The sequence below is a fragment of the Macrosteles quadrilineatus genome, unplaced genomic scaffold, assembly GCF_028750875.1.
Source record: "Macrosteles quadrilineatus isolate MER2022 unplaced genomic scaffold, UCM_ALF_1.0 Scaffold_2__2_contigs__length_208266976, whole genome shotgun sequence".
Taxonomy (NCBI): domain Eukaryota; kingdom Metazoa; phylum Arthropoda; class Insecta; order Hemiptera; family Cicadellidae; genus Macrosteles; species Macrosteles quadrilineatus.
In genome coordinates this window covers 123,880,955-123,891,598 of record NW_026542595.1, presented here as the reverse complement: position 1 = coordinate 123,891,598, position 10,644 = coordinate 123,880,955, and the positions used below count along the sequence as shown (strand labels likewise).

The following is a 10,644-nucleotide window of genomic DNA, read 5'->3' as shown; positions in this document are numbered from 1 at the left end:
GGCTCAAGCTGGTCTGACTGACTACTAAAACAGACTGTGAGGTTCTCTTGAATGACGCCGGTGGTCCAGCAGGTGTGCGGAGGAGGACGGCGAGGAGCATCGAAGATTTATTGGGGTGAGCGCCGACGACAGCAGCGCCACCATCACCTGGCTCCGGTACTATTTAATAATGATAATTTAATTTTAATAATGTCATACGGATTGGCCGGGCTCGCCTCGACTGTCTCGTTCATCGGCTGGAGTCTAATTCCGCCACTCGGAGTCGGATTCACGATATTCCGATAAAATGGCATGGACCCGGAGTCACACCCGATCAACCAGCGACAGGTCGGAATTATAAGACAAAATTATGGTGAATTTTCTTCTTCTAATCTCGAAATAAAACATTTTCAATTATTTTTTTATCAAAGGCACGTATTAAAAAACTGAAAAAATTGAATTCTTTTTTTGATCAAACTTTAATCCCCTAATGGTTTTTTAAATAATACACCCAAGTATTTATCAAGAAAGAGGGGTGTGCAACAATGAGAACTTTCGTTTAACTAGAGTATAAATGGGATATTAGATCTGGATAATACAAAAAGAACTACAGTTTGATATTTTACAAAATTATTCATATCATAGATAAAATTTGATATTTTGCTATAATCAGTTGTTCAAATATGACTAAATTGAAGCCTACATGAATTATTATTCACTCGAAACAATCGGCCAACTTGTGCGATAACTCTAAATTAAAAGTCAAAGATAAAAGTAATTGGCCCAAGTCATCCCCGCTCTATGAGCGATTACATGAGTATCTGGAAGTGAATTCTTCTTTCGAGAAAAATATAACAAGAAATGTTTTTTATTTCAATAGGTTTTATGACAAAATTATATAAAATCTCTGAGCTAAAAGAATGAATGAGGTATACAAGGTAGATAAATAAACAAAATCTCCAATGTTTAAAAGTTAATATTTGATAAGGAAATTATACATTTGGATGAATTTAAAATATAGGTATTAATTTCTATCCAAAGATTCTTCTCCAGGCTCTACGAACCTCCTTGCCAACTTTTTCAGCAGCTCTTTTCGTATTTTGTCCAGCGCGCTCGATAGTTTTTCCGACAAACAGTACGTTCTTCTCAACATCACGTCCGCTGAATCCAAGAGATGCGTATGAATGTTCCCCTTCTTTTGGCATCGCTGAAGCCATAGCGATTAGAATCGCCAAGATCAAGACAGCGAATTGGTGAATTTTCATACTGATAGTACTTATATTAACTGAAAAAAAGTAAATTCAATCCAAAAATCTGATTGCAATATTAAATTTTTATTCAGATGTTCAATTTTAATAAAATACTTACACTGGTGAAATTTTTATGAAGACGCAAAAGCTGATCTCTTACCACAAACTTCACAAAGAATGAACGTCAGACCAAAGTATTGTATTAATCTGTCCAAAGTATGTTCCGATATCATCTTTTTATATTATACCCAAAATAGCGATAATGATTATCTCTGTTCTTTATTATCAGGTATCTTATTCTGTTTGTATTAAGATTCGAACGTCTACTATATTGTATACGCGAGGAGATATGTGTATATAATGTATTGAATCTAATTTTTTTGTTTCGATCATGTGTATTTTCAAGAAGTTTTCTACTTAGCATTATTATTTGAGTTGATACTTTATTACTTCTTAGAAACTAAGAATGAAATAAAATTTATAATGTTTTGTAAATCTCCGCTTTTTGAAGGTAATATTGCTAATAAAATTAAAAAAAATATATAACCGTTGGTTTTCTGTTTCAAACAAGATGGATAAAATTTTATTTTTTTCTTTTTTTCCACTCTTTTTCGACTGAAATTCTCTCTTGCTTTCCAATCAATCGAAATTTCAATCGAATGGATTGGTAACATTTTTTTCCAAGCTTGGAGTGGAAATTCACTCTAAGAATTTTTCAGAATAATTACTGAATCCTGAAAGGTCTAGCGGTTTTTTTATAAATTATATTTTTACTAAATTTTGTTTGAAATTTATTTTTTATCCATTATAATCAAAACCCGGGAAAATGGTTTTCTATAGAGTTTTATATGAAGCCTAATATAAAGTTCTATTAAATTTTTGATAACATATGATTCTATATAGTATACTTTAATATAGTAGGTACTTTAAAATATTCAAACTTAGTCCACCTTTTTAAATAATCAACAAACCGATGATGTTTACTTAGACGATTTTATTAATCAATGTATCATGTAAATATTTACTTTATATTATATGAGTGATTTTTCTCTAGTCTAAGAGCTTTAAAAAATTATAATTTCGTAACTAATAGTTTTCGATATTTTTATACATTGGTCATTGTCTTAAACTAATAGTTTAAGCTCTCGTGAAACCAACATAAATCCTTAATTATTAAGGTTTAATTGTTAAAAATGTGATGTACGTATTGTCTTTCAGTTTAACACTACGACATTTAATGAGGATGATAAACAATGGGTTACAAAGTTATATTATCACCAATATAACACAATATAACACATTTTGGTCTAATTCAATTTGTACCCTAGACCCCAGCATATTGGTTTAGGCTTTCAATGTCCCTCTTAACTGTATTAGCAATACAGTGGTTGTTGTTGCTGGTTTTGGGTTGTTGCTTGAAGGTTCTTTGTTATACAATTGTAGTTGATGAAGTTATCACGTTCGAAATGTTTCGGAAGCAATAAGTTATTAGTATGTAATGAAGATTTTTGTTCTAGTCATAATAAAAATAATATTCTTTATAGATAATACGATTTAGAATTGCAGATACAAGTATAAATTTAAAGAATATTATTAGATTCATACCAGATAGCCTGTATATATCTTAAAACTTAGACGTGGTTATCATTACCATACCACACCAATGAAATAAGGCTCATGGTATATATGATAAGTAATGTACGTGAACCCTCACCATAAGATATAGCCAACTAAAAAATCTTGACTAGATTAAAAGTTAGTCCCGTTTACTTATTTCGTAAACATTCATTTAACGTGGGTCATTATTTTACATCTAAATCCGTCGTATAATGAGCTATTTTTTCAATATCATAAAAGTTTGCATATTATAATATAATCTCAATGTAATATTAACTTCAGTATGTATTAAAGCAATAGAATTTTTTACTATAACACACAATATTGACATCTTTCCGAAGCTATATTTTATCCATATCATACTTGTATACAAGGTAAGTCGGAAAAATTAACTTACTGCACCAAAGTATAAATAAGGATATTAATTGGTTGCATTTTTAAGTTTATTTATTATAAAACAGCCAATATTTTATTCAAGGAATAATTGTATTGCAATCTTTTATTTTATTTAAGTGTTTTTTTTTGTTAGACTCAGAAGATTTTGTTACCCGTACTAAAGATTAGAATACACCCTCCTTAAGTGAGTTTCCACTTAATCTAAATATAGAAATGTGTTTGCCATACCCTCATCCATCATCACGAACGCTGATGTGTTGCTAACCTACGAGACTCCTTAGAAACCACCTTCTAAACCACTTTTCGTGTCATAAGAAATAGCGTGGTGCGCAATCTTTATACATTTATTATACAGGGTGACAAAAAAGTCTGGAAACGGTTTAATATCTTTTTAACTAAATTCGTTAGAAAATTCAAATCTTTCACATCAACTTATATGTATGAAAACTACTTTTTGCAATCATTGCCATTATTTGACCTTCACCAGGGGACGGCGTCCGAGGAGTAGGTACATAATCTTTAATGTAAGCATTGGTTGATATGCACATCATTTTAAAGGCCTGGTTAAGTGGAGTTCATTACCGGAAACCGCGTCAAAAAAGGTTCATCCGTTACAAAATGGCGGCAGTTCAAAGTTCTTGCGGAATATACCTGCAGAGGCCTTAGTATTGGTAAATACTCATAGTCAACATTAGCAGGGAAATCTGAAACCCGGTTAAATTTGTTTTGATGATTGAATACTATTAGTCTATGAACTAGTTGACTTTAAAAAAACAGTTTAAGCTCTCAAGCTAATGTTTAATACGAGTATTTGCCCATACTAAGGCCTGTGCAGGTATATTTCAAAAGAACTTTGGACAGCTGCCATTTTGTAACGGATGAACCTTTTTGGACGCGGTTTCCGGCAATGAACTCCACTTGACTAACCCTTTAAAATGGTGTGCATATCAACCTATGCTTACATTAAAGATTATGTACCTACTCATCATGGGTCGTCCCCTGGTAGAGGTAAAAAAATTACAATGCTTGGAAAAAGTAGTTTTCATACATGTAAGTTGATGTGAAAGGTTTGAATTTTCTAACGGATTTAGTTAAAAAGATATTAAACCGTTTCCAGACTTTTTTGTCACCCTGTATAATAGGTACATAGGTAAAATAATATGTTTACAAAAACACCTTAAACAAAGAGCTCTTCCACGTTACTTGGTGCATCTTAAATTCAATATAATTCTATATGCTCAATGAGAAAAAAAAACTCAAAAAATAGTTATTGGACTGTATAAATAAGCATTGAGTATAAGTTTTAATAAGGGTTGAGTCAAAGTAGAATATTCTAGTTCCTAAGTATTGCGCCAACCGAATGCGTATGAATAGGAAAAAAGATACAAGTCCCTCACCTGAGAAAAGTACTGTCTAATATACAAAACGTGTATAGAAATCTTCAACGGTTACTCAGGATCCTCAAAGCCTATATTCTCCCAAAAACATTTTAAAATCTTCGATACCGCAAGGATGTTTATGAAAGAAAATCACAAACATAAAATAATAGGTAATCTATTCAGTAGCACATGTTTTCAAAGATACATTTAACGGAGTGAATTTCAACTAAACTCTATAAATGTGTTTATTAATCGCCATTTAATATCTTGTTAGCTAAACATATAAATTAATATAACCTTAGATAAGATTTCATGTAAACCAACGTAAACTAGAGAGTTCTAGCTATGTTGGTGAAATCTTCAAAGTAAAGCAGTTGAAGTTTTAACGGTCTCAAAGACTTGAACATGTCTACGTCATCTTTCCACATGCTTGAGTACCTTACTATGTCATGTGTTATCATACACAATTTCGTTGAAAAGTTGTACAACCGTAAATTTCATACGACTCCAATCTTAATTTACCATTTTAACTTAACTTATGATGTTTATGTTTACAAATGATGTTCCCATCTCGCTTTATTTCGTGTAGGGTTTGACATGTTGTAAAGGATTAAAATGTTAAGCTACAAACCAAATCGTATCTTAGGTAATTAAATAAGAGGATGAATGAGGAAATATACAATGAAACTAATATTAATCTCGCATTTTAAAGGACGGTCTTTCAGATTATAAAATAAGTAGGAGATACTTTGTATGTTACGATTAAAATATTTTAATAAATGAGATCATTAACATTTGGTGGCATAAAAATTACTTTCTAAGCCTATTAAACTGGATACTGATAAAATTAGGCGTATTTTTACTTAGTTTTACTAAGTTAGTAAAATAAAAAGCATTTTTCTAAAGTTATGTAAAGCAATAGAGAGGTTTGTTTTGTGAATGAACCTATGAGTTGTTGAAATATAGAATAATTCATCTTTATAATACAGAAAGCAATAAAAAACATATTATAACACTTATTTATAACTTAAAACATATATTTACACTACTTGTACTGTTTTATAAAGTCATTCGCTTTTGGGGTTTGTTGATAATTGCATTGTCCAATCGAAATCGATCACTACCACCACATTTCATGTGTGTTTACCACCTTGTTAGAACAGTATGGGTGTAAATATATCTAACAAGTGTTATGAGACAAATTTTATTTTACTTTTTATAAAATAATTTTACTTAATATTCAAAATAAAAAGTTATTAGGCAAGTCCTAGTATAAGGTTTTACATCTAAGGACGATTATTATGTTTAGACGTTGCTAGTTACAAACCGTCCACCTGAACACTATTATCACTGCAGTCAAAGGCAAAGACAAAAGATTTTCAATACAATAGAGTTGCCTGTGCTACTGAGTTGCCAATGTGACAGAAACCGCTACAGTAGGAAGTACCAGCAAGTACATTATACCACTACAGATACCATATATGGTGATGCATAGAATAGGTTATGTTTTATATATAAAAAGTCTTTAGCAAAAAGTGCAACACCCAATTTTTTTTATATTCAATTCAATGTAAATTTCAAATGATTTTTTATTCCTAATAAATGTATGAGCAAATATTTAGAATGATCAGAGAGAAAATATGAACAGCATTAAGTTATTAATAATTATACATTTAAAAATAAATTTCCTGACTTCAAGACTGTATAGCAATTTAAATAAATAAGAAAATATCCATCTGCAAATATGGTATTATACTTTCATTGAACATTTTACAATTTAAATCAGAAGAGCCTTATAACCGTTAGAGTGTTACTAGTTAATATTCTATTGCGTCTATTTTATTTATGAGTATTCCAGAAGAAATGTTGAGCATTTCCCTCAAACGCATAACGTGTGAGAGCTGTTATATAAATGAGAATGATTTTAAGAAAAAATTCGTACAAAGCAAGAAACGATAATGCATGAGGCTGAAAGAACGTTTGATAAAACATCTACGATTTCAAAACTCAATCCACCTGGTTAAACTTTTATTACTTTTGTGTTACATTAATGTAGATTAAAAATAAGTGTTGTATTAATTCTAAAACTCCGTATAATTAAGTAAGAAAATGTTAATTATTAATTCTAGCAAACGAATGTTCAAAGATAGAGGAAAATAACAAAACAGTATAAAATATTATCAATTATTTAAGATGGGGATGCCACTATGTGAGTGCGTATTTTAACCCAAATATGAGTGAAGGATGAGTGTAGTGGCGCGATCTTGTAAGTCCGACATGTTCCTTAGACACAGCTGTTAGACACAGCACTAAGGTTTATACTGAAATCCAAACAATATTTTTCCTATACAAGGTATTTACGCACAACAACATACCGTTAACACCAGCTTTGGTCTGTTACCCAAGGCCCAAATCAAGCTGAGAAAATACAATAAATTACATCGACAAGTATTTCACTATTTAGTAACGGGGAAAATGGTGTTTAGTTCCAAAATTAAGCTAAGTTCTACGTCTAGTGGAAAATATATAGATAATTTATGTGAAGAAACAATGTTTCTGTAGATTTGCTCCCTTAAAAAGCTTTATGTTCGATATTTCTTTTTATTTAAGTCTTCATGCTTTTCGAAAAGGTCAACAAGCAAACAAACTTCAAGTTTACGAGAGTAAATGCAGATGTAGGAAAAGTAATTTTCAAAATACATAAACCTGAATGTAAAGTCGCATCTGTTCCACTACATTTTCCCAAATGATGATCCATCCGTCAAACAACCTTCCTTTGTGTTTTGGAGTCTTCTCTTTTGTCACTTCTTTTCTAAAAGTCTTTAAAGTCTTGTCTCACATTCTACTGTGCTTGCTGAGATGTAGCAAGTCATTTAAAGTAATTAAAAATATGACAATAGTACTATTTATGATTATAAATCAATTCAGTACTTTTTGGCTTATTTTGTAAGACGATTTTGGTTATATTCAATTTTACCGATACAAAAACGTGATAAAATAGTATTTGCCATAAAAAGATTTCGTTTTCTTTAAGTCATAAGCTTTCATCAAATCAAATATAAAAAAAATGCATTAGCTTCGTCAAAAAGCTGGTCAGATTAAATATTTACACTCACTAAAAATAACTCTTTTCCAAGATATTTACCACATCTCTCTTTTGTTCAATGTTAACAACACGTTATAAATGTTTTAACATACGTTATGTGTATATTTAAATGTTAAGTTTATCTTTGTTTGTTTTGGTTATCAACCGTTGGTTGTTAAAATAACTACACATACAAACGAAGAGATGCTTTCCAGAAGGCACAAAAGATCGTTAGGTATCTAATCTAAAAAAAAATGCTTTGTACATACAGGTTAGTAAAAATATTCAGCATGCTAATAAATAAAATGTTTTTACATATTTTTATAAACCGGCAACTTAATCATCAGATAGATCGAACGCGTTATGGTAATCCTGGATCTGGGGACTAGGTAGCATAAGCAGGTATAAACATGGTAACTATGGCAGCATCACTGATAGCTTATCACCAGCTTATATTACGTCAGTACAGTGTTAGTGATAGCAGATTACTAGATTACTGATAAGCCCAAATACAGGAGTGGCATTAGATGGACCGCCATTGATTTTGCTGTTTGGTAAAAGGTCGCGTATTTAGATTTTTTAAGCGCTTATATATCTATGTATTTTCGAAATACAAGAATTTAATTTATAGCTACTTAGATGCTTGTTTAACACATGCTACATTATTTCCTGTTTATGCTTATTCAAAGTAAACCAAACCATCATTTCGTAATTTTGTTTAACCTGCTTATGCGTTATTTAATTATTTCACACCATTTGTTTGGTCAAAGATGTAGATGGGAAACTTTTGAAGATAAACGATTATTTGACCATACCGATTTTATTGCTTGTTTTGGGTGAAAACACTTCCCACTGAAAGAGGTGAAATATCACATAAAATAGTGCTGTCCGTTTTTCAAGCAGCTCCACCTCTTTCAAGTAAGGGTGAGGATTGGTGTTAATTTATCCTTTTCTTAAAATACTGGATACGACTATTGCGTTTTTAGCTATATCGTTTTATTTATTCTTAATCCTATAAGCCTATGGAATATAAAACATTTTATATGTTAAAAGGTATAGATTGTTTTGATGTAGCCTATCCATGCAGTGGTTGAAATTTTATTTCTTGCTCTTAAATATTAGAGAAATATTTTAATAAAACCCCTTGATTCTTTGAAGGTATATTTGAACTGTATACATAACAGAATAATAAATTACTAAGATCTAAACACTAATGAGTTACTCCAATTAATCGGTTACGTATTAGTGAGATTTTTTAATAAAAACTGACACAAATTAAGCATTTTATTTAAAATCTGCAAATAATGTCAGCGTTATCAACTTAAATCAAGGCCTCAACTCCCCTCCTTCATCTCTCTCCCTCTCTAGACCCAATGGTCTGTGTTAAGGGTTGTTTTATCTTATAGAACAAGTTTACGACTGATCCTTTGACAAGGAATCCAATTTCATTATTTTGGCTTCCTAGTTTAAAAGGCACACATTAGTGTTACATGTACAATTGTAATGAAAAATACACAGTCAAAATTTATGCACTTAGTGTTTTCCGATATAATATTGTTCTTTAGGTTCTATGACAAAATGTTCAATATTGAATATTACAATGTTCATCCCACTACAACACTACTATTTAATACACTATTATCTTTCCTGGAATACATGATCTACCAAAAATCATGTTTCGTAAACCATAACATAGTTAAAACATACGAGTATGCTTTATCTATGATTATACACATCGAATCAGACGTATACTAGCGGATCTCGTTGTTACACGTGAAGAAATCATAGCAAAAAAATGTCCTATCTGAAAAATTAAAGACAATTATAATATTTTGCCAATAAAACAACGAGAAAGCCTTCTCAACAAACTTGTAGATGACGATCATTTCTCAGATTAACTCTCTAAGTTTGAGAGTGATTTTGAGTGGAAGATGATAAGTAGTTTTATCAGACAATGATGCCTGTCAGCCTTTATTAATTTCTCTTCTGGCGCCTTGACGGTTCAGTATTTATACGCCCTAGGCACCCCCAACGTCAATAACTTTGAATGTGTAAATATATATCACTACCCTGCTAAAATAAGTTGTCCATAATATAGTATAAACTAATTTAAAATAGTAATTTTTAATTCAGTTACTTAATAAGCGTTCGGAATTGTATAAAATAAAAAACAACAAGGGTCAATAAACTTAAACTATTTTCAAAATTGTTTAGGTGCTGATCAAAGGATAATAAAATAAAAAACATGTCTTATTTACTTGTTGTATGTAATCAAATCATATTTATCGTATTTATATTTCAATCATTCATTAGTCTTTAATCATAAATTAGTTACGTTTTTGACGCAGTAAAACGATTTAAATATAGGATAACGAGAGTAGAATAACACGAGATTTAGCGACAACTACTTTTATGCGACCAGCATCATATTTGTTGTGTTTCTAATATTGTTCGTATATAAATACTTAACACCGTTCTGGTTGAAACTAAATTTAGTGACAGCCACGTTTTTGCCAACGATACTTGAATGACGTGTTAGTGTACTGCAGTCAGCAACATAAAAGTCTCAATAATATTTCAGCACATTTTTTAATATATAAATATCCGAAAAGGTATTCTAAAAGGTATTTCTTTACTATATAGAATAAATGGTTTTTATCAAGTCAAACGTCTGAACTGATTATTCTGTGGATAAAGGTGTAGAGGTAAATTAACGTCGAAGTGAGTAGGAAATAACTGACGCCCATAAAATACAACGAGAAGTAGTCAATCTGGAGTTTTAACTGAGATGTAGGTGGTGAATTGTCGCACCTCTTCCTTATGATAATATCTAATTAAAAATACCCCCGCCGCAGCAAACCTGCCGACTAAGCGAATTTCCATTTGTCTGAATTGATTTTCAGTTAAATATATTTTAATAACATTAGGTTTAATGAGT

General features: G+C 30.9%; 1 long non-coding RNA gene across 1 annotated transcript; it reads right to left on the bottom strand.

Moving 5' to 3' along the window:
* Positions 1-940: 940 nt before the first annotated feature.
* Positions 941-1,440, bottom strand: LOC128984144 (uncharacterized). The gene is made up of 2 exons (XR_008489982.1): positions 1,348-1,440; positions 941-1,264 (listed from the first exon to the last, which is right to left on the bottom strand). It is a non-coding gene; the product is annotated as an uncharacterized LOC128984144 (long non-coding RNA).
* Between the last annotated feature and the right edge of the window lie 9,204 nt (positions 1,441-10,644).